This window comes from Caretta caretta, chromosome 5 (assembly GCF_965140235.1).
Source record: "Caretta caretta isolate rCarCar2 chromosome 5, rCarCar1.hap1, whole genome shotgun sequence".
Lineage (NCBI taxonomy): Eukaryota > Metazoa > Chordata > Testudines > Cheloniidae > Caretta > Caretta caretta.
The window spans coordinates 98,145,278-98,171,241 of record NC_134210.1 but is presented as its reverse complement, the minus strand read 5'-3'; the positions used below and the strand labels follow the sequence as shown (position 1 = coordinate 98,171,241).

The 25,964-nt window shown below is 39.8% G+C and overlaps 1 long non-coding RNA gene across 1 annotated transcript in view; it reads left to right on the top strand.

The window, feature by feature from the left end:
* Positions 1-25,287, top strand: part of LOC142072196 (uncharacterized) — a 179,393-nt gene extending 154,106 nt beyond the window's left edge. Inside the window, exon 3 of the long non-coding RNA XR_012668587.1 lies at positions 24,726-25,287. This is a non-coding gene — a long non-coding RNA (uncharacterized LOC142072196). The remainder of the gene's footprint in view (positions 1-24,725) is intronic.
* Positions 25,288-25,964: the final 677 nt, after the last annotated feature.

Here is a 25,964-nt window from a genome sequence, read left to right as displayed (position 1 = left end):
ATATGGCATATATTTAACATGGCTTGTGAATTAAAAATAACAGCCTGCCATCTGCCTTTGTGAGCAGATTTTATCAAAGTTTAAATGAAAGGCTCAAAGATGTGAATGTTGTCAATTAAAATATGAAATACTCAGGTTCACTACAGGGTAAAAGAGCTCAGACTCACCTTACTTGAACTTGAGTCACTAACAATCTAGCTAGCTAAGCCACCCAGTTTGAGTAGTCACTTTATGCAGGAATAAGTTTTAGCAGCTTAGCCTTCAAGAATGTCCTTTGTTTTCTAACATTTTAAACTGCAGAAGTTAGCCTGTAGCCTCCAAGTCTATGAGATATGAACAGTTTTTTAAAGGAAATCAAATCTATTGCACTTTACACTAGTTATCTAAATGACTTTTAGTAAAATCTTACTAAAACATTGTCTTGGCTAAAAGCTGATGGTATCTATGACTTTGAGTTGTACTAGAACTGTCCATATCAACAATATACTCTTCTAGCTTTCTCTGAACCTATTGAAATCAGCACTTGGGTGAAGAACTGTCTAAATGTGACCCTAAGCAAAACTGAGGTAATGCTGGTAGGAAGAGGAAGAGCTTTGAAGAACTAGCCTTCTCTATAACATCCCTCACTCTTAAGGGCATCTGCCCTCAGATTGTTAAATTTTGTCCACAGTTTTAGGGTAATTTGGGTTCCTTATTGTCACTGAATGCCTAAATAGCTACAGTAGCCAAAAATGCCTACTTGCATCTGCAACTGGTTAGCTATCCTATCTGACAAAGATCTGGTCACAGTGTTCCATGTTTTCATGACCTTCAGATTTGATTATTGCAGCTCTTTTTATATCTACAAATAAAACCACATACCCTCAAAAGCTTCAGCTGATACAACACTGGTTGCCATGAGCCCCTCATCCCAGGGTTCTACGCTCTTTACTGACTGCTCATTGAATATAGTTCAAGGTCTCTGTTCTGATATTGAAATCCCTGCATAGGACTGGGCTAAGCTATCTAGGAAATCACATTTTCCTTCATGACCATGGCCTCCCATGATAGCTTCATTCCATGGGAACAATGAAACTGTTGACCAAAAGGGAAATATTCATCAGTCAGACAGAATTTTCAAGGAGTGGGACCTCCACTATGGAACTCACTATCAGATGAGCTAATGGCCACAGCCCTTACTACATTCTCTGTTATATGCAAAACTTTTTCAATTTAGCCTTTCCTCAATAAATTCTTTACACACACACTAAATTGTTTAAGCTCTTTATTCTATAGGCTGAGAAAGAAGAAACAGAGGAAGGAAACTGTACTGTTATTTCTATTTTTAAATATTTGAGAGAAACTTAGGCATTATGATGATGATATACAGGCATCTGAAAGAGCATAATGTCACCAAATGGTGTTTCCAGAATAACTGGAAAAATAAAACAAGTTATCCTACAGATGAACATTTACACTTTTTAACCAGGTCTTTCATCCCTTCCTCTTACATGATGCCTTTCATGGAAACATCTGGGAGCATTTTATGGAAAGCAGAATTTAAAGTGGTTCCAATCAACAAACAATGTAGATGGACACCACATCTGGATCTGAACTTCGTATCTCACTATTGGAGAGAGCTGAAATTGTCAATGCTGTCAACCGGAAGGACTTGACACCAGTCATGATTGTATAGACCTCTATCATATCCCCCCTTAGTCGTCTCTTTTCCAAGCAGAAAAGTCCCAGTCTTATTAATCTTCCTCATACGGCAGCCGCTCCATTCCCCTTGAGCGGAAACTTGAGCTGTCACACTCAGTTTAAACCAAGATCCAGAGGTGGAGTTTTGATTTGGGTATGCCTCTAGATTGTATACAATTAAACCATTGAAACACATTGCAAAAGAAATGTTACAGAAGGTTAAATAAGTGAGCCCATTGATTTGATCTAGGTTTGTTTAATGGTAACTTTGAATAGACTAGTCTGGGAAGTACTGTTATTATAGCTGAGTGACCAGACATGCCCTAAATGTTATTCTGTGTGAGCGTTGGTTTAGATCTAGAACAAAGGACATGTCTTTGAGAGTACTATGTCCATGCATGTAAGTAAGAATCTTAAGTTGTGTTGCTTCTTCACTGAAAATGAATTAATTCCTCTTTCCTTTAGTCTCATAACTGCGTGATATGTGAAGCAATGGAACTCTGCACCAAATCTAGCAAAACAAGGAAGAACATTAAAGTAATTGTTCTAAAAGAGTAGAGCTATTTTATGCCTATTTAAAATATATCCCCAGAAAGAAAACTAATGAGATTTAAATAAAAGGGAAGATCTTGTAACAAGGGTCTCTGAACACTTTGCTATCAGGATCCCCTTTTTGAAATGTATTGCGATAAATATATTGGACTAAATTCAGCTAAGCCCGCACAGCCAGCTAACCTCATTTTACTAGAAGGGAGATTCTTCCTCTCCCCCAGTTCTGTTTGCTTATTTATCACTCACTTGCAGGTCCCTTGTATAAGCTGATGTGTTGCATTTTGCTAGTTAGATAAATATGATGATAGGCAAACAGTATGAGGGAAGTGGAGTTGTGTGTGTTTGGGTTACTAATGTAGTGAAGCCCACTCCTTATTGTAAGTGTTACATTAGAGACTTGAGTGCTAGTGCTCAAAGAGGAATTGTGGGCAGAAGAGCAGTTTTGTGGTTAAAGCACAAGACTGAGAATCAGGAGACCTGGGTTCTATTCCTGATCTACCACTGACTTCCAATATGCCTGTGAGCAGGTCTCTTATGCTGATACTGTTCCAACTGAGGTTTCATTATTGATTTCAATGGGAGCAGAAAGAGGCTTTTGGTGTCTTTGGTGTCTTTGCACCTTAGTTGCCTAATCTGGGAAATGAGACAGTAAATTTTACCTGCCTCACTAGAATGTTGTGTCATTATATTCATTAATGTCTTTAAAGTCTTTTGAGATTGACAGCACCACAACATCTCTATGTGTTGTTTGTGGTAAAGGCATCAAGGGCCAAATTTTCAAAGAGCAGAGACCAACCTGGGCCTCCAAAAAATGCAGGCTTGGTCTTGTCCAATTTTAGCACAAGAGCTAGACGTCTCTTTGGGTTGCACCTTTGCAGCTACTTTTTAAACTGATCCCAGTGGATTTGTCAGCCCTTCCAATTAGACTGGTCACTAATCTTTCAGCTAGAGCAATAGCAACAATCTGTGCATGATCTTTTTTTTTTTTTTCATAACAGGAAGGAGAAAGTTACAGCATCACATGGTAATAGCTTTGCAGAGCAATGCAACCCTTCATTATAGTAACCATTCATGATGATACTGAGGAAATTAGAACTGAGTTTTCCAAAAGAGACTAAGGTAGTTAGGCACCCCAATCCCACTAAAACTCCCTTATTTATTGTTGTTTGTTTGTATTTAAGTAAGAGTAAAAAAAAATCTATACAAAACCTCTAGGAGCCCTGACAATTAATTTTACAATAACAAAATACGTACAGCAGCATCTAAGAAAAACAAATATTTACACAGGAACAAATTAACGCAGCTCAGCCAGCCAGGCAATCAGCTACAAAAAGAGCTCCTTTCCATCCGAATTGTCTCTGAGAACATACTCTCAGGCTTTTCCAAAACCTCTATCCAATGGCTCTTGCAGTGTGCCTGGCAGGTCACCAATTAGGCTATTCCAGACTAAAAGGGAGAGTATGTTTCAAAGTCCTGGGGCCCTTATAGAAAACACTGTTGGCAGCCCCCTCTCTCTTATAAGAGGGGGATCTAGTGCAAGTGCTTTTGCTGACCTCTGTTCTTCCACTATGTCATGGGAGAGAGGTGGTCTCCCAGGTAGGTAGATACTCAGGATCATTTGAAAATCCCAGGCTAGAATATTTACTAGGCAAACAGTCTAACAAACCAGAAAAATATATCAAAGAGTTGCACAAAATTAAGCTCTGTATCACCAGTTAAAATAAATGGAGGTCAGATTATATAACTGAACAATGTTTTGGCAAGGAAAAATAAAGGGCTCAGTGGAAGAGGAAGTAGAAGATAGCTTTTGTTTTTTTCAATATGTTACTAACCAGAGAAAATAGAAATAAATGTTTCATAATCAGCTGGTCAATCTTCTGTTAGGGAGAAATATCAATTGTCCCAAGTTCTAAAAGTAGCAAGAATATCCACATTCTGATTATACACATAATCAGAGATTTGCTGTCTCCTTCCCATCACTGATCTACATATTTTAGTTCTTCTTTACAGCAATGCTCAGAGCTGGTTGGAAAATAGAATTTTTGTTCTGTGGAAAATGCTAACATTTCAAAATTTGTTCCAAATCAGAATGAAAAGACAAAATATTGCAATTTCCTGCAGAACAAAAATTAATACCCTCCATCGTGTTCCAAAACCATATTTGGAACCATTTAAATATTTCATTTCAATAATGTTAAATCATTTTTGAGAATGTGGAAACATTATTATATAATATAAAATATATTAACTATATATATCACGTTAAGGTTAACATTTAAATATAAAAGTCAAATGAATCAAAATGATGGAGTGAAAATGTTTCATTTTTGCTTTATCAGAATGAAATTGTTTATTATCTAAATGAAACTTTTTGATGTTATTGAGAGAAAACAAGAAAGTCAAAACATTTATTTCAGCTTTTTTCCATCCAAAATGTTGTTGAAATCAACATGCTCCCACAATGATTTGATTTTTGAGGAAACTGCATTTTTTGATAGGAAAACTGTTCCAGCCAAAACAATTCAACCAGTTCTTGTAATTTTCTTAGAGTAAGGCAAAAAAACCTCACAATACAGCGGTTAGGATCATGAATATATCCAAATCATAAACTTCAGAATTTGAAAGATCCTGGATTCAGAAATCATACATTTATAGCAGATTCATAGAAGATTAGGGTTGGAAGAGACCTCAGGAGATCATCTAGTCCAATGCCCTGCTCAAAGCAGGACCAATCACAACTAAATCATCTCAGCCAGGGCTTTATCAAGCTGGGCCTTAAAAACCTCTAAGGATGGAGATTCCACCATCTCCCTAGGTAACCCATTCCAGTGCTTCACCACCCTTCTAGTGAAATAGTTTTTCCTAATATCCAACCTAGACCTCCCCCACTGCAACTTTAGACCATAGCTTCTTGTTCTGTCATCTGCCACCACTGAGAACAGCCGAGCTCCATCCTCTTCAGAACCCCACTTCAGGTAGTTGAAGGCTGCTATCAAATCTCCCCCTCACTGTTCTCTTCTGCAGACTAAGATTTTATGTAAGACATTTGATTTACCAAACCTGAATCTATCTATTGCTAACAGTGCTGGCCTGGCTCCTTTTCTTTATTCATCATTCTTGGGAAGATGACAGCAAAACTTTTCTTTCCCTTCATCTCACTTATGTAAAGGAAGAAAAAGGATCTAATAAGTCTTCTCTCCCCCTCCTGAAATATGAAATATTTCATTTCAATAATGTTAAATCATTTTGAGAATGTGGAAACATTATTATATAATATAAAATATATTAACTATATATATATATATATATGAAGTGATCAGGGAGAAAGTAGAGATACATTTTTTCAAAATAACTAACTATGGGTGATCAGCATCTCTGAAAAGTGGGCCCTACATCTCTTCTATCACTCTGACTTCACGGTTGGAGCCAACAAGAAAGCCGGGCAGCAAAAACACCACCAAATTTTATAGCAAAGTGGGGAGTACAGGAATCAGAGCTCCTCCATCTCTGCCTGGTTTGAAGCACATTTAGCATAGTGCCAATCTATTCTATCGTTCAGTGGCTTACACTGCTCAGGACCTTTTGCAATGTAAGACATGCAGTGCCTCAGGCTGACTTCTGTAACACACACACAGCATATATAAGGATGGGAGGATTTGATAGCTGGGTGAGTCATTAAGTGGGTATGGGAGGAGTTCTGCAAATTAGGGAAGTAGAGAGTCAGCACTCTAATCATTTCTGAAGGCCCCTAGTCTGAAATCTAGTTCCTTATTAGATACAAAGAACATGGATTGAAGGGTTTCATCAGTTAGAAAATGGATATGTGGGGGAGAGACTTTGGAAAGTGGAAGAATGTTTAGGCCCTCATAATTCATCCTTTAAGATGTGCAGAGGTCCTAATACATCACTGCATAGGGTACATGCTGCCTGGGGTCCTTAACAAAGCAAGGTCCCTAAAAGTATAGATCTCTGTGCAGCAGCACATTTGCCACATGCCTAGATCCAGCTTTGCCAAACAATTGATAATCCAGCCTTCAAACAAAGGAAACAGCGAGGCCAGAAACACACAGCTTTAGAACAATGGCAGAAAACAGGTGCCAGTAATCAAGTAACAATAATAAAACTTCTGGAGCTCAAACCGTAAGACAAATGGCATGAAAATGAAGGGGAAAAATTATCCTGATTGGACAAATCTAGACTAAAAAACAAAGATACTGAATGATGGCACAATGCTCATAGAATAGAGCAGAGGAAGTCAGGCTATCTTCCTCCTGTTGGTTTGATGTGGTGTTCGCTGTAGGCATTGACTGATTTTCATATCTATAGGCTTATTGTATTTCCTGTGAAAATGGAAGGTAAAAGATGATTGTTTATTTTCAGTCTTGTTGCTAAAGAGACTTCTCAAGAAGACTTTTCTTCTGACAGCCTGCAGTCATTCTGAAATGAGTAGCTTGTGATTAAGAGGTCAGCTGTTACCAGCAGCAGCAGATGTTGTTGGTGTTTGTGCATAAAGTGCATGCAGTCTGGAAAACAAAGTTTCCATTAAAAGAAATATCTAACTATATTCCTTGGAGGATTATACTGCCATTTAATTTTTACCCTGGCTTGTTGCCACCTTCTTCTGGGTTTCTAAAAAGACATGCCATCAAAATTGTTTCTCCTGGCAGCAGACAAAATTGTTTAATTTGCTACGAATTCTCCAATTTTGAGGGGAGACTGGATCCTGGTTTTTTAAAAGTCCATTTTGTCAAGATTATTAGGCCCTTTTTGTGGATTGTCAGTGTATCATGCATTGAATTAATAAAGATATAAACCAAGAGTTTTGAAGAAGTTTAGGAAGAGTAAAATGTTTCCGTTTAGAGCACACATTCCACAAAACCACAGAAGTAGCTTAAGTCTAACTGTAAATACTGTTGCTTCATGTGTCACTAGAGGCTTGATTCAATGGGAGAACTGGATATAAATCTTTCCATTGATTTCAATGGGATTTGGATGAGACCCTGATTGAATGTATATCTAACCACCTGTTTGATTATTTACTCTCCTGGCCTCCTAGTCATGCTCCTTCACCTCAGTATGGCATTGAGTACATCCTTGAGCTCCTGTCACACAATAAGATTATCCCAAGATAGCTGGAAAAAAATAGCAGTTAATGTGGCGTGAGGGGAAAATGGGATATTCTCATTAAGGACTCAACATTTTGTCCTTAGATTGTCTCCATATTTCAGTGATGCTCCAAGACAGTTTAAGCGCCATATTGGACACCAAGACATTTTTCAGGCCCTTTTTCTTACATCCTGAGGATATGATTAACTCCTATTGAATCCAGTGGAAATTACTTTAGTCAGGTGAAATTCAAAATAAAGTTTAAGAAGAAGCTTAAAGGCTGCTGTCAAGGTTCCTTCCCCACTCTGAACTCTAGGGTACAGATGTGGGGACCTGCATGAAAACCCCTCTAAGCTTATTTTTACCAGCTTAGATTAAAACTTCCCCAAGGTACAAACTATTTTACCTTTTGTCCCTGGACCTTATTGCTCCCACCACCAAGCGTCTAACAAAATATAACCGGGAAAGAGCCCACTTGGAAACGTCTTTCCCCCCAAGCCTTACACCCCCTTTCCTGGAGAAGGCTTGATAAATATCCTCACCAATTTGCATAGGTGAACACAGACTCAAACCCTTGGATCTTAAGAACAAGGAAAAAGCAATCAGGTTCTTAAAAGAAGAATTTTAATTGAAGAAAAAGTAAAAGAATCAGCTCTGTAAAATCAGGATGGTAAATACCTTACAGGGTAATCAGATTCAAAACATAGAGAGTCCCTCTAGGCAAAACCTTAAGTTACAAAAAGACACAGAAACAGGAATATACATTCCATTCAGCACAACTTATTTTATCAGCCATTTAAACAAAACAGAAACTAACGCATATCTAACTAGATTGCTTATTAACACTTTACAGGAGTTCTGACCTACATTCCTGCTCTTGTCCTGGTAAAAGAAAAAACACACAGACAGAGAGAACCCTTTGCCCCCCCCCTTCCCCAGCTTTTAAAGTATTTTGTCTCCTCATTGGTCATTTTGGTCAGGTGCCAGCGAGGTTATCTTTAGCTTCTTAACCCTTTACAGGTGAAAGGGTTTTTTCCTCTGGCCAGGAGGGATTTAAAGGTGGTTAGCCTTCCCTTTATATTTATGACAGCTGCATAGGTCTTGTACAGTCCTGCTGCACCAGGGTAACTTTCACCCATGCTGGGAGTGGGGAAAGAGGAATAGACTCCTAAAATCTAGTGAGGAGTATTGACCCTTGGATTCCAACTTTTTCTCTTTTATCATTCATATTTTAAACCCTAAATTCTTTTGAAGTGATTTTTTTCAAAAAATAAACCAGTGTTTATATAGGACCTACACAAACCTTTGCAACAGAACAAGCTAGCCTGTCAGGCAGCAGATGCATAAGAAGTTAATTGGCAATCACTTTTCCTAAAAATGAACTAACATTATTGAAGATGCCAGGGAACAAAGTAGTAGCCAAAATCAAACCACATTGGGGAACTAAAGCCAGAGTTCTAATCTCAACTCCTGCCACTGGCTTGCTGTGTGGGCTTGGTCTCCACCTATCTTCCTTAATTAATATCACGATGTGGATAATGTAGATAATTTTACCCACCTCACAGTGGTGTTTCAAGGAATAAATTATTAATATTATTCAGTGTGGTTGTTACTACATAGTCCTGTTGACAATGGGGGGGGAAACAAATAAAAATATGACATTTTTAATGGGAAAATAAGAGGATGTGCATATAATTTTATTATTTTGAAGCTACAAAGTATTATACACACTGGCAAGCATGGCAACAACGTAACCCTATATAATAAAAACTATGCAGCAGTATCCCTTTAAAATTCAGCCTGAAACACAGTGCTCCTACCATTTCATCTGTCCTAATGAAACCTGATCAATATAAAGTTTTTACACACAAATATGTCCTGGGGTTTGCTAGTGTGACTCAACTGTACAATAACGCCATACACTGTGATTGGTATCTGACTTCAAGTGCCAAAAAAATGCATTACTGACAGGATAGTCAAATGTAGCAGATTTTAGTCAAGTCTCGATGAGAGGTTGAATTGTTACATAACACAGAAGCAATACCAGTGGTTGGTGGAAGAATAAGATTCATACAGGGCCTTTGAATTTGTTGTCTTGGTGCTAGAGAGCTCTTGTGACGAGGAGGCATAGATTATGCTCTGCTTATATCTGACTCAACTGGGGGCAATGAGAGGAAGTGGGTCTTTTTACTGTAAAATAGTAAAATTCTGATCCTTACCAAACAAAAATTGCAATCAAACCTCCTTTGAACCTTTAGCCATGCTATTAACAAACACCTGGGGGGGGGGGGGGGGAATCTGGCATGGTGGCATTGTGACAACAGCACTCTTCAGGAGAGGTGTGTGGAGACTCTGGCTTGAGGGCAGTTACTTTTGTACTCTCATTCACCAGTTTGATGCTGGAAGCTAAGCATAAATGGAATGACATACTTGATATGTAGAGAGGTTAAGCTAGCTCTTTACACACCTTGCTGCCTAGGCTTTGACTTAAAAAGGAAGCTGTTTGCTCTGACCTCTGTGACTGCAGCCACTGGAACAGAAAGGCTGTAAGGGGACGAAGGCTCAAAATGGCATGTCAGTGAAAACCCTCTTCTCTTTGAATACCAATAAAAACTGCTAAAGTGAAATTTACACAGAGCCTGCAGGAATCCTGAATAAACAGTGTTTATGCAGATGAAGTATGCATGGATTTAAAGAGACACAATACCCCCAGCACACGGACAGGATATAAGGCAAACTACATACTAATTCCATGGCTACTATTCCAGCCCTTGTTACTAAAGGCTTAGGACAAGGAAGTGAAGAAGTATACAGTATCCAGTGGAAACTCAAATTTAGGTAGCAAATTGTAATTGTGCATTAGAATTTGGCCTGGACACTTAAATTAACAGCCCCAGACTACAAAAAGTGTAAGTTGTCAAGATCTTCATTTTACTCCTCATCCAAACAGTATCAGGCCAGATCTTGGTCTGTTACATTGGTGTAAAGTTTAGTATCTCCACTGAAGTCAATGGAATTATTGTGGATTTTTGTCAGTGTTTAGGAGAGCAATATTTGGCCTACAACTCCAGCAACACACTGTTCCCAAAACCATAGTGGGATATAATAGGGTGTATGGGCCCTTTAAGGATAGGCATCTGTTCCTGCATTATGCTAACTTGGGCATAAATTTAAGGCCTGCTATATAAACCTTCTCTATCATGATGGAGAAAGACGTTGAGAAGAGTGGTAGCTGCTGATTATGGGTCTCTCTGGGACAGACCTGTTAGGGACAGCAGAACTAAAGGACTGAAGAGGAAGAAACCTTGGACAGGGAAAATCATTTATGTATGTGGGTTCAGGTTTTGTTTGGATACTTTCCACTGTGGTGGAGGAAGTCACCCTGGTCACTAAAGCAGTGTCTGCTGCAAACCCACTGCAAGTATAAGCTTTCTTCCAGGGTCTCAGGTTGGGGAGAAAGGAAGTTCCCTGACTCCTTTAACTGATTCTATACTACAATTGGGTTGGGAAGCGGGTTGAAACCCATTTGGGAGAGCCTGTGATCAAGTAACCAAAGACCCAGCTGATTTTGGATCTGTTTTGTTTATGGCTTATGTATCAGACTCCAGATGGGAAAATGAGGCAGAGACTGGATTTAATGCTGGAGTCACCCTGCGATCAGAGCATTAATTTAGTACTGACTCAGAGGCAAGAGCAACACCAATTGAATTACAAACCCAATTTCCTGCATCAGCCGTTTTCTTTACTTGATAGTTTCCCATTCAAATACTGACCAGCTCTGACCTCACTGGTCTTGTGAGATCTGAGAAGTTCAGTGCCCAAGATGATACTGATGCAATAGTAAGCAAGATAAATTTTTCATAGCTTTGAGGAGGCTCCAGTTACAGCTGAAAAACTTCTGGGTTTTTTCTCTCTAAAAAAAGAAATAAATAGGTGCAAGCACCAATGCAGCGGTGCATTTGCAGAGTTAAAGCAGAGGGTTGCTGCAGAATTGCCACTGGTTTTAGTGGGAATCACACAGCTACATCCCTCCCCACTGGTTTGACAAGTTAGGAAACTTAGGACCAGATTTTAATAGTGTTTAGATCAGGGTAAATCCAGGGTAAGTCCACTGAAGATAGTGACCAGAATTTTCCTGGTTTTCCTGTTTTCATTGCTCCCCCATCATATGTATAAATCAGGTTATTGTAATGCAGACACACAGTTCCTTTCAACTTCCTCATACTACAGTATAAGATGTTCCCCACATTTAGAACCTGATTGCCCCCTCCTGCAGGAAATCAGCCATAGGATTTAAAGAGCTTGACGTGTATCTCCTGCCATTTCTTTGGAACCCTTCTGACCAGTGGCATTGGCATTTGAAGTGCAAACTCCAGGTGCAGGCCTGAAATCTTCATGGATTCATGGGAGGGCAGGGCCTCTTGTCTGGAATCTCCAAGCTGCTGTCCCTGGCAGAGCAGTTCCAATGGATAGTTATTTATATTTTTGCAAGTTACATCACACAACAAAGGTGGATCAGAGATTATTTTAAGCAGGGATGGCTGAAGTTTAGAAAGTTCTGAGATTTGATTTGGATATTTACTGAACACTTAGGGTCTGCAAATCCTGCACACATGCTTTCTTGGTGCATTTTAGCACTTCTGCTTTTTGGTCCATCTGGAACCCAGAAGTGCAGTAAGACATAAATGAAAAGCAATGAAAGAAAGAAACTGTTGGACACATTTTTGGGGGAATGTCAGATTAGCCTCAAGTTTTAGACAAAGGTACAGATATTTATTCCATCAAAACCTATTCACCTATCCCTTATCCTAAAAACTCTGGATTTGATATGTATCTAAAACAATAGACAACAGAAGCCTTGCCTCTTGTTTAACTGCAGATGGCCCTGAACCAAAACTCTGTATCTCAAAACCTGAACTTTGTGACACAGGTTGATCTCCTTCTTTCTAAATATTTGTACATGAAAAAAGTGAAAAGATTGCAGTGAACACCTACAGCTCCTTTGAGATCTAATCCAACTCTTATTAAAGTCAATGAGAAGTCTACCACTGACTGCAGCTGGAGATGAATCAGGCACTTGTTGCATCTAATGTGGGCCAACTCTGTTCCCTTTGAAGTAAATGGCAAATCTTCCATTGACTTAAAGAGAGCAGAATCAGGCCTTAGGCTTTTATCCTGAAGCACATCTTAAAAAAACATTGATATCATTATAGAAAGCACAAGTGTCAATCTGTGAACTGGTAATGACTAGCACTTTCCCCCATCTATTCTCCAAAATATTTTCCTCTATTCTTTCAAGGTGAAAGGGCTCCTTTAGACCCTTCTGTACTTCTTTTGAATTGAAACTATGAGAAGTAATTGTTCTGCAAAAATTGGCCATGTCACATGTAGTCTAGTTTTGTAACATTCCCCAGAGCACTCTGCTTCTCCACTGGGTTTTTGCAGACACCTTGACAATATCAGTGCTGATAGTATTCAGGGCCCAGAGCAATTTTTGGATGTTGTCACAATAAATTCACCTATCATAAAGAATAATGATACCCTTGTAGTAATAAAGTATTTTCATATTTTTGTATGTATTTGAGTTCCTGCATACTGTGACAGACCTTTGGCTGAAAATTCAACCATTTCTCTAACATATGCTGCTGTCTTTATTTGATCTGGAGTTTGGGAGCCTTTGCTTCGGCAGAATTTTCCATTTCATGACCCCTTTTTTAATTTTTCATATATCTGTGACATCCCCTTACCCGTTCTTACATTTTTCTGTCACAGTAAGTTTCATTGCATTCGGCCAAATTCAGCAAAGCTGGTGCAGGGAAGAGCAAAAGTCCACTCCCACCGAGCCAGCTAAGACCTTTGCACCAGAGGGGGATTCAGTCCCTGCTGAGGGCCTAAAGTTCTTGACTCCCGCCCCCTCCCCCCTATCTCTTCCCTTGTTTTTAGTAGTTATTTCTGTGGATGTCTGCAATATTGACGTGGCTGGTACATTCTGTTACTAACAAGGGGCCACAGAGATTGTGATTTTAAGCATACCAGGGTCCTACTCATTTTTCAAGGGAGGCAGCCAGGAGTTAGATCTCTTTGTGGGAGCCACATTTCCTTGTTTGCCATTTAATTCAACAAAGCAGAGCTGGACAACAGTTTTTCTACTGCTGCTAGCACAATAGAGCTTCATCAGTACTAGTGCAATGGGGAGAGATTTCCCCAGTGTTGAAGCCATGACAATACAGGGGAAGTAGAAAATGTTTCTTGAGAAAAGTGCATACATATGCATAAGGGTAACAAACTTCAGACCAACAGCCAAAAGAGAGGAAAGATCCCCTTAGAATTTTCTTTAACGCCACTCCTCCCAGCCCATGTCCACCTTCCTCTACAGTAATCTATCTACCAAAGTTATGATAAGGTGGTCCAAACCTATGGTCAAAAGAGGTGAACACCTAGAATTGATTTGTGTCTTTTGTGTAGTAGCCAGAGATGGTGTGTGGGTGTGCGTGTTAGCTGGGGGGGGGGAGGGGGCAGGTTGGGTTGGGTTGGGTTGGGTTGTGTATCTTCTGGACCACTTTGGGAGATATGGATTTGGTATAAGAAAGACTCTGTCTCTGAATTAGCTAGTTATTTCTCTCATCTCTTCTGGGCCAGCCAAAGTCTACAGTGCATACATGTACACCTTCACAAAAGTTATGGATGTAGTAGATTTCTTGATCAACTGAGTGATTACTGCTCTACAGTAAGATTGTGCATTTGATTTGTTCATATGTAATTAACTGTCTAGTTCTCTCATTAAGAAATGTATTGTTTAATACTGAACTTTCCAGAAGATGAAATGCTGCATAACTGTTACTGATATTTACCTCCTGGCTAACTAAAAACTATAGTGAAATGGAAAGTTGAAGATTAAAAACTATAGTACCTGCAAAGTTGAAGATTAAAATAATAAAAATAAGTTTATTTCATGTGTGTATATAGAGAGGTTGTACACTTTTCACGTTAAGTGCTGAGCACACTTCAACACTATAAAATAAAAAATGACAAACAATGAGAATATAAACTCACCATTGCCACCACCAGGCAATTCTGCTGTTGCACAGACAACTAAAAGACAACAATACTGGGCATATGACTGTTGCCCTGCACCTTATGTAGTCACTCGCACTCATGCAAAGTAGCTGTAAAATGTTCCCAGATCAGAATGGCAGTGTTTTACACCAACTTGGCATGAATTCAGCAGTAGTACAAATGACAATGATTAAGTGTGCCAGGCAAACTATATCATATGTACTATAGAAACATACCTTCCAAATGACCTAAGAAAACAAACAGTGTGCCATCAATAAAGGAAAGGAGTATCTTTGGAAAGAAGGGAGAGATGTTATGGAGGGGTGGGGAAGGAAGTATCAGCTCCCCCAACAGAAGCTTTGTCACCAACAGGCTGAAGTTGCAGTGGTATGTTCCCTAAAAAGTCCTACTTATCAGGACAAGCATCAGTGAGAGTGCTTTGAAAACAGCCTAATTAACAACTGAGTAAAATAAATACTTTACTGAGATTTTTGCTTACTATTGTTAACTCCATCAAATAGATGACCTGAAACCCTGATGGGATATAATAATGTCCAAAAAGCAGAGATGAAAACTACCACATCTATTAACAAATGAGTAGTAATTAACAAAATAGCAGTATTACTCTTCATGGTAACTTTAAAGGAATATCTTAATAGAATATAAATGACCAACCCTTTGTTCTGTTTTCCATATCACACATAGATTGCATCTTTCATTTTAAATAGATCAGACTGGTAGGAGTCATAATGATAACATTCCTGCTGAATTCTATAGTAAATATTTTCTTGTACTTATTGTGGCATAGGGTGCCTGGGGTAGCCCTCAACGGAAATGCCAAGTTCAGGGCAGGCTGCAAATAAGAGAGCAGATACTCCCAAGACTGGTAGGTATCACACAAGTTAAACTTCCCAACCAGTCACAAACAGTGCTTCTAATCCTCCACACAGGTTATCGAGAAGCTAAAAAAGAAATCACACAGCCCCCTTTATTGCATTCCAGTTCTCTGGCAACAATCAGCACCTAGCATAACAGTGAAAGTTGTTTTAAAAACTCTGCTCACTATATAAAATGTTCTTCTGACCCCCAAAGGAAAGGGTACTTGTAGCACCTTAGAGACTAACAAATTTATTAGAGCATAAGCTTTCGTGAGCTACAGTTCAGACTAACACAGCTGCTGCTCTGACCCCAATGGGTCAACCATGCTACCAGGTCAATATTAGTTTGGATCTTACCCAAAGTACCATGCTGCCAGCCAATCCTTTCGTGTCTAAAACTAAAGGTTTATTATAAAGAAAAAAAAAGAGAGAACAAGAAGAGAGTTGTTAAATGGTAAAGCAGTCACATACATACAAAGACTCAAAGTCCATGTATCAGGTTCTTAGCAGTATTGGTGAGTTTGCTAGCTTGAAAGTCCCTCTGGATGCATCAATAGCTTGTATGAGTCATTCAGTACTTTGTTCACAGCTTCAGTTTGTAGAAAAGTCACTCCAGAGGCAAGAAGCAGGATTGAAGACAAGAAGCAGTATTGAAGACAAAATGGAGAAGTTGCAGCTGCCTTTTATATTCTTTTGCCATGTGGCTTCTACTTCCTGTGTCCCAAACACAAGCTGCACCATGCATGGCATGGAACAACCTTAGAGTTCTGTCCACCACATGCCCCTACATGTCTTGCTGACTAATACGGTGTAATCCCTGGTCTTTTATTGTGTTCGTTGCACCACTGATAGCCCTTGATGGGCCATCAAACAGGCTAGGCAGTGCCGATGCCAATCTGTCTGGGAATGTCACCCAGAAACACAGCACAAGTTTGGAAATACAGCTATACCATACGTATCTATAACTCAAAATATACAGGTGATACAAACATATAAACAAGATGATCATATTTGGCAAATTATAACATTTTTGCAGATACCTTACACGGCAGGTCAGACTCAACAATATCATAAATATCTCCCATACAGTGTCACGCTTATTTCCAATGCAACCTGGTTTCCCCACCTCCCCTTTTCATTCTGCAAGGTTTTGAGTAAATATTTGCCCATTAATCAGCTGTTTGGGGGTAGCTATCAGCATAGTATATTACTGAGCCTTTTATAAACTTCTGGGATTTATTGTGATTGTGGAAAACTATACTCTGATCTCAACTGAATTTTGGTACTTAAACATACTGGTTGTTTTCTCGACCTTAGATTGTATACACACAAAGGGAAATGCTTTTCTTAAGTTGAATTTAGCAAAGAAGCGTAAATGCATGGCCCAGTATATGGGCATGGTTTGGAAACCCAGCTAATTGGGCACTGATTTCAAACAGAGGCAAAGGGCTTCCTCCACTTGTAAGAATAAAAGAGCACCAGTGAAAGATGCATATGGTGCTCTAATAAGGTGGCAAACGTATATACATGCAACTGCCTCTACTGAATGGAATTAGAATTTCTCAGCCTTGCACCATAGGCTCATACTGCTAATAGATAGAGAAGCTCCTTCTTTAGGTCAAGGGGAAAGGGTCTGGGCCTTGGGACCAGCGGAATCTAAATTCTCTACTCACTGTCCCCATGAAGTTTGGAGTAGTCATGGGTGTGGCCTAATAATAACAATGAGGGTGTATCTTGTCATAGATTGGTCAGTAAGTATTAAGCAAAAAGCAGCCATCACCATTAGTATTCAGAACTCTAGAAAAAGTGAGCCTGTAATATTTTTCCTCTCATTGTTGCATTAGTAGATGATGGATGGATGGGTGGGTGGTTTCTACCATTTGTCATCACAAATATTTGTGATTTGTTGACTCTTGAGCAAACGGGGAAATAGGTTTCAAGGCCCACTAAAAAAAAATAATTTTTAAACAAAGTGAGGGGATGGAGAGAAAGAAGAAAACTGTGTCAGAAACAAAGATGGAAGTGTAAGTGTAGATGAACAGCATCTCACTCATGCCCCCAGCAATTTCTTTCTCTTTGTTCAAAAATGAAAAGCATAACAGGTAAATGTTTGCTTGGGAACAAAGTATTAGCCCAACATTTTCAAATGGGGGTGTCTAAAATTTGCTTCCTAAACCCACATTAAGGCCCCTAATTTAAAGTGTTCTTGGACATGCTGAGGCCTGCAGCTCTTATAGACATCACTTTTCGATGAATACCTTTCCTGAGAGAATCTCAAAGCAGTTTACAAAGCTGAATTAACATGAATTATAATATTCCTATGGATAAAAAGAAGATCCAGAGTTACAATAATAAACACATAAAAATAGACCAGGGTTTTGGATTGGACAACCTCTAAGCCAACCACTAACTATTGAGGATAAGGAGAAAGTTTCCCTGATGTCATTATTGTCAATTGCAAGATTTCTAGCACCTTCCTCTGAAGCAGCTGATACTGGCCGCTGTCAGAGACAGGCTGCTGGACTACATTGATTCATTTTGATCCTGTCTGGTAACCCTATGTTCTAATGCAGTGGCTCTCGGCCGTCCCAGACTACTCTACCCCTTTCAGGAGTCTGATTTGTCTTGCCTACCCCAAGGTTCACCTCACTTAAAAACTCGTGCTTTGGCTTCAGCCACATGTGGCGGGCCTTGGGCTTGGACTTTCTGCCCTGGGCCCCAGCTAGTCTAACACTGGCCCTGACAAACCCTTTCAAGTGAACTCGCTCACAGTTTGAGAACTACTCATATCGTCTGTAGAGCAGAATAAATAAGTCATGGTCTGTATGAAATTTAAGGTTCTACTGACTTGGCTAGTGCTTTTCATGTAGCCTGGTGTAAAACCAGGCAAATATCAAGATGAGTTGATGTACCCCCTGGAAGACCTCTGCGTACCCCTTGGTGTACACATACTCCTGGTTGAGAACCACTGTTCTAATATATCTAATAGTTTTCAATTTTCATCAGTTCCTTTCTCCTTTTGCGGGTCCATAGGTTGAGCTCTTGAAGCATCACTAGCATTTGGCTTTGGATTTGGATTTCACTATCTCTTCCTTTTGAATATTTGGGAAACCCTCTCCAATACCTAGGAACTGCTTGATGCATTTTGTATATGGTTATAATTCAGGAAAGATGGGGTTAATTCTACAAATGTGACAATACCACCACAATATCAGAGACCAGGTGAGTGAGTGACATCTTTTATTGGACCAACTTCTGTTGGTGAGAGAGGAATGTTTTCAAGCTTACCCAGAGCTCTGCTTCAGAAGTTGGTCCAAAAAAAGATATTACCTTATTGATTATCCTGAGACCAAGAGAGCTAAAACAACACTGCATAATCCCACCATTGTCGGCAGAGATTCCCTTGGGCTGGCTTCGGGTGAGACTTCTGTACCCTCTGTCAGGGCAAACAGTTATCATTCTCTTGTAGAGTCCAACTATTATACTCCTTCCCATTTTTATGGAAAATTAGATCTTTACCTTCAGTGACAGCCACTGAATTCTTAAATTATTGCCTCTTGCATTTCTATCTCTGTCTAAGTTTTCGTGTCTGGGTCATGTATCTCATGTCATTTTGCCACTGCTTTTAGGAAACAATTTAAATCCCTGGTATTTTTTTAATACTGCATTTTTTTTTTAACTTGCCCCTGCTGTTGGTCTGGTTTTCTAACGGTGTCAAATGTTTTGCACTAGTTCCCACATCAGATTCGAGAGAGGATACTGTTGATTGCAAAATTTCCGTGCGGGTCTTATTCTCACCTTACTGCACCTTTGTAGATCAAGAGTAACTCCACTGAATCCAATGGAGTCACACAAGAGGCATTGTACATGTGTTCAGTCAGCGTGATGGATTTAAAAAGTGCTCATATCAGGCTATATTGTGTTTGCTGAGATTTTCAGGAATTCCTGCACAAAAAATGTTTGTAACTTTCTTTGTTTTGCCCTCTCCCTCAGTACTTTAGGGTTTTCTGAGTTAAGTCTGTTTCACCAGAGGACATGGCAACAGTAGCTTTAAGACACAAAGGGCAGGTGTCAGTAGTGGCCCCAAAGAGCTGATTTGGAGTATTGATGCTGTCTATGATACTTGTGAAAGATCATGAGAGGCAATGATGTCATGGTAGATGAAGGGGCATGGTCAATTCTGGGGAAAATGTAAACTATTGAAATTGTTTTGTTCCTTGTGTCTGAAGACAAACAGTAAAACCAACAGCACGACAATACAAAACGATGAATTAATATATAAATAACAAAGAACTTCTGTGTTATAATGCCCAATTTGTTTTCACTTACTTTGGTTTTACACTGGCATAACTTCAATGAGGAAGTGACTCCTGATTCTCACTTGTGTAAGTGAGAAAGCAGTGAGGCTATAGTACTGGTGGCAACCCTATTTCAGGCCCGTTGCATACACACACTTTTTCTACTGCACTCTGCTATTAATTGTTATGTCTTAGCATATTCCAAAACCAAAAAGAGAACTTCATTCAAAAAATCAGAAGTTTTTCTAAGTGATAGCAAAGGGTTAAACCTTAAAATTAGGTCTATTGATCTTCACAGAACACTACGAAGGTTATCTCGTTTCTCTGGTTTTTCGATGTAATTTGAAGGCTGGGATGTGTATGCCGGGCTGATATTTGTGGCTGGGCTGGAGTTTATTTATTCTTAATTTTGGGAAGACTGCTTGGTTTACTTAACTTTGTACTTCCACAATTGTATATTTAATGTATGGCAAGTTGTGTAGGTTCCTAGATAGACATTTATTTATGTAAATATGTAAGAGCCATATCCTCAGCTAGTGTCAACCAGCTTGCTCCATTGAAGTTAGTGGAGCTACATAAATTTATACAAGCAGAAGATCTGACCCTAAATAAATAAAGATGAAAAAACAATGGACTTACCTATTATATCATTCACAAAATCCAAACACTTAGGAGCAAGGAAATGAATAGTTAAGGACACTATAAATTGCATACTGCCAACATAATAATAATAAACTCATTATTCTTCTCAAGTACAGAGAAATGCATAATTCATCCCAATACTACAGCTGTTCACTCTGACCCATAGCTTGTTGTTTTTTAATGTATCATTTCGGTTATCTTGATTTTTGAATATAACTAGTCTCTTTTAATGGATGCTTTTAGGTGGGAATTATATCATGTAATATCTTTATCTACTGACAGAACTTTTTTGGTAATTTACTTATTGTTGCTGTTTTCTGAGAATAATGTATCTGTAATTTTAATATGAAAAGCATAGAACACTGTGATTTATGTTAAAATTATATCTGTGGACTTACGTTTGAGGCTGATCAATATGTGCCACTGAAGTGTCTTTATATAATTAACTTCGCTTTTCAGAAGGCTTTTGTGTTAAGTTCACACAGGTTTTTTTCAGATTACTGACAAAAGACTAGTATATATTTGGGATCAGTGTTAATACTGATGTATTGTAATTAAACATGCATTTCTAAGTACTTGGTAATAAAAACATGTCTAAATGGAGACTGTAAGATGATGCTGGCAGTAAGGCAAAAAGTGGCCATAATGCCCAAGAGAATTGGGCCCATAGTAGTTAAAATTGTTGTTAAAAATTGAATTAAAGTGGGTATAGTATCAAAGTAACGAGTAGCACTGGCCAAGGTAATAATGGCTAGAAAGCAACATTCATATTGCCCACAGAATTCTCTAACCTGCACCAATCCTAGAGGTTAGTCTTAACCATGTGCCTTCTCCTTACTTTTCCAAAAATCTAGTTCAGAGTCTTGTAAAAGAGACTTTACATAGTTCAAATCCAGGCCATGAAGATGAATAACTATAATGTTTCTTAGTAGAGTGCTTTCTATAAACTGAAATAACCTATAGAAAAGTGCAAACTGTTGTGGTTATATTCAGAAGCCCATAGTGATAGATAATCAGTCACATATAGGCAGATTTTACTACTTTGTTTAGAATTCTCTCCACCAATTAATCCTTGTCACTCTTTTTAAAGAGTTATATTCTTTAAATGGTGCTCTGGAATTGGAAATACAACCTTAATTACAATTAATTATGCCTAATGAAAACGTATAGTTAAAAATATGGAGAAAATTCCAAGTAGTGAGTGACAATGAAGTTTTATAGTCTGTGATAAGTGATATCATGTGATAGCAAGGAAAGATATATGTCTGGGAAAAGGAAAAGAGAGAACAGCAATCACACTAAAGCACTTAAAATCAAAATAAATTTGATTACATATCTGATTTCCATCAAAAAAGCCCAAATAAAGCTGCCCAGAAAATGAAAACTAGTCCTGATATCAAGGACTAGGACATGAGTACCAGACAGCACTGGCAGTATTTGTAATAACAAAAGGATGACAAATGGCAATATGCATGTTAGTTAGTAGCAAATACTGCTTAGTTGTCCCACCTACCTGAAGGGAATCATTACATTTACACCAAATACTTCACAGACAGGAAGTAGTGGTCTAGTCTAGCAGCTACAGTGCCTTGGGAATTTGAACTAGAACTTGAGGATTATAATTAAGGAACACCTCAACTCCTTAACATGAAAACTCATCAAAATAAAACTGAAGACCTACAGAGGAGATGGCCCAGAAAAATATGCATGAAATAAGTTCTCAATTTAACAAAGCACATAAATACATACAAAGCTTGAAACACACGAGAAGTCTAATTGGGGCTACTAATGTGCTTAAAGTTTAGCACTTGCTTAACTATTTTGCTGAATGGGGACCTTAATGAGGAAAACTGTAAATTCTGTATCTGTATAAAAAGGACATAAAACCACAAAGTATCTCCCAAGGACTGATGAGTGATATACTTTGTGCATTGAACATGGGTATTTTCTGTATATCTTTCGAAGGCTGGTATACTGTGTAAAGATAACTTGTCTACAGTTATTAGAATGCAATAAAACTTGTGATAGTTAAAGATGCAAAAAGTATTTTGAAACTATGGCAGTCTGAATGCTGAAAAATGAGAGAGATTATGAAAAATTATAAAAAGAAAAGGAGAACTTGTGGCACCTTAGAGACTAACAAATTTGAGCATAAGCTTTTGTGAGCTACAGCTCACTTCATCAGATGCATGCAGTGGAAAATACAGTAGGGGGATTTTATATACACAGAGAACATGAAACAATGGGTGTTACCATACACACTGTAATGAGAGTTATCAGGTAAGGTGAGCTATTACCAGCAGGAGAGGTGGGGGAAAAAAAAAAACCCTTTTGTAGTGATAATCAAGGTGGGCCATTTCCAGCAGTTGACAAGAATGTGTGAGGAACAGTACGGGGGAAATAAACAAGGGGAAATAGTTTTACTTTGTGTAATGACACATCCACTCAGAGTCTTTATTCAAGCCTAATTTAATGGTGTCCAGTTTGCAAATTAATTCCAAGTCAGCAGTCTCTCGTTGGAGTCTGTTTTTGAAGTTTTTTAGTTGTAATATTGCCACTTTTAGGTCTGTAATTGAGTGACCAAAGAGATTGTTTCATGTTCTCTGTGTATATAAAATCCCCCTACTATATTCTCCACTGCATGCATCCAATGAAGTGAGCTGTAGATCACAAAAGCTTATGCTCAAATAAATTTGTTAGTCTCTAAGGTGCCACAAGTACTCCTTTTCTTTTTGTGGATATCAACTAACAAGGCTGCTACTCTGAAACCTGAAAAACTATAGTTATTTGTAAGGAAGATATACAGAGTTGTTGACAGTACTTATTTTCTTACTGTAAATAAGCTGTAAAAATGAAGGGCGTAAGTGTATTCCTGGCTTTATACCTTTGAATCCAATGGTATTACACCAGGGGTGAAATTGGCCCAATGTGTCAAATATACAAGATTAAAAAAAAATACAGTCAGGCTTAAGCAGCGTAGCCTTTGGGTCACTGTAAATGTAGATAATGGTTAAGCCTTGATCTACACTAGGAGTTGAGGTCGAATTTAGCAGTGTTAAATTGATTTAACCCTGCACCCGTCCACACGACAAAGCCCTTTTTTTTTACTTAAAGGGCTCTTAAAATCAATTTCCTTACTCCACCCCCGACAAGGGGATTAGCGCTGAAATCAGCCTTGCTGGGTTGAATTTGGGGTACTGTGGACACAATTAGACGGTATTGGCCTCTGGGACCTATCCCAGAGTGCTCCATTGTGACCGCTCTGGACAGCACTCTCAACTCAGATGCACTGGCCAAGTAGACAGGAAAAGGCCCGCAAACTTTTGAATTTCAATTTCCTGTTCGGCCAGCATGGCAAGCTGCAGGTGACCATGCAGAGCTCATCAGCAGAGGTGACTATGATGGAGTCCAAGAATCGCAAAAGAGCTCCAGCATGGACCAAACAGGAGGTATGGGATCTGATCGCTGTATGGGGAGAGGAATCCATGCTATCAGAACTAAATTCCAGTTTTCAAATGCCAAAACATTTGTCAAAATCTCACAGGGCATGAAGGACAGAGGCCATAACAGGGACCCGAAGCAGTGCCGCGTGAAACTTAAGGAGCTGAGGCAAGCCTACTAGAAAGCCAGAGAGGCGAATGGCCACTCCGGTCAGAGCCCAAAACATGCATTTCTATGATGAGCTGCATTCCATTTTAGGGGGTTCAGCCACCACTACCCCAGCCGTGTTGTTTGACTCCTTCAATGGAGATGGAGGCAACACAGAAGCACGTTTTGGGGACGAGGAAGATAGCTCACAGCAAGCAAGTGGAGAAACCAGTTTTCTCGACAGTCAAGAACTGTTTCTCACCCTGGACCTGGAGCCAGTACCCCCCCGAACCCACCCAAGGCTGCCTCCCGGACCCGCCAGGCGGAGAAGGGACCTCTGGTGAGAGTACCTTTTAAAATGCTATACATGGTTTAAAAGCAAGCATTTTTAATGATTAATTTGCCCTGGCATTCGCGGCTCTCCTGGATGTACTCCCAAAGTCTTTGCAAAAGGTTTCTGGGGAGGGCAGCCTTATTCCATCCACCATGGTAGGACACTTTACCACTCCAGGCCAGTAGCACGTACTTGGGAATCATTGTAGAACAAAGCATTGCAGTGTATGTTTTCTGGCATTCAAACAACATCCGTTCTTTATCTCTCTGTGTTATCCTCAGGAGAGTGATATCATTCATGGTCACCTGGGTGAAATAGGGTGCTTTTCTTAAGGGGACATTCAGAGGTGCCCATTCCTACTGGGCTGTTTGCCTATAGCTGAACAGAAATGTTCCCTGCTGTTAGCCACGGGGGGGGGGGGGGAAGAGGGGCTAGCCACGCGCTGGGGGGAGGCAAAATGCGACCTTGGAACGAAAGCACATGTGCTATGTATGGAATGTTAACAGCAAGGTTTACCATGAAAGAGTGTACCCATTGTTCTATAAAATGTGTCTTTTTAAATACCACTGTCCCTTTTTTTTTCTCCACCAGCTGCATGTGTTTCAAGGATCACAGGATCTTCTCGTTCCCAGAGGCTCGCAAAGATTAGAAGGTGAAAAAAACACACTCGTGATGAAATGTTCTCTGAGCTCATGCTGTCCTCCCACACTGACAGAGCACAGACGAATGCATGGAGGCAGACAATGTCAGAGTGCAGGAAAGCACAAAATGACTGAGAGGAGAGGTGGCAGGCTGAAGAGAGTAAGTGGCAGGCTGAAGAGAGGGCTGAAGCTGAAAGGTGGTGGCAGCGTGATGAGAGGAGGCAGGATTCAATGCTGAGGCTGCTGGAGGATCAAACTAATATGCTCCAGCATATGGTTGAGCTGCAGGAAAGGCAGCTGGAGCACAGACTGCCGCTACAGCCCCTGTGTAACCAACCGCTCTTCTCCCCAAGTTCCATAGCCTCCTCACCCAGACGCCCAAGAACGCGGTGGGGGGGCCACCCAGCCACTCCACCCCAGAGGATTGCCCAAGCAACAGAAGGCTGGCATTCAATAAGTTTTAAACTTTTAAACTTTTAAAGTGCTGTGTGGCCTTGTCCTTCCCTCCTCCACCACCCCTACTGGTGCTTCTCTCCTCCACCACCCCTCCTGGGCTACCTTGGTAGTTATCCCCCTATTTGTGTGATGAATTAATAAAGAATGCATGAATGTGAAGCAACAATTACTTTATTGCCTCTGCAAGCGGTGATTGAAGGGAGGAGGGGAGGGTGGTTAGCTTACAGGGAAGTAGAGTGAACCAAGGGGCGGGGGGTTTCATCAAGGAGAAACAAACAGAACTTTCACACCGTAGCCTGTCCAGTCATGAAACTGGTTTTCAAAGCTTCTCTGAGGTGCACCGCGCCCTCCTGTGCTCTTCTAACCGCCCTGGTGTCTGGCTGTGCGTAACCAGCAGCCAGGCAATTTGCTTCAACCTTCCACCCCGCCATAAACGTCTCCCCCTTACTCTCACAGATATTGTGGATCGCACAGCAAGCAGTAATAACAGTGGGAATATTGGTTTGGCTGAGGTCTAACTGAGTCAGTAAACTGCACCAGCGCACTTTTAAATGTCCAAATGCACATTCTACCACCATTTTGCATTTGCTCAGCCTAGAGTTGAACAGCTCCTGACTACTGTTCAGGCTGCCTGTGTACAGCTTCATGAGCCAGGGCATTAAGGGGTAGGCTGGGTCCCCAAGGACAACTATAGTCATTTCAACATCCCCAATGGTTATTTTCTGGTCTGGGA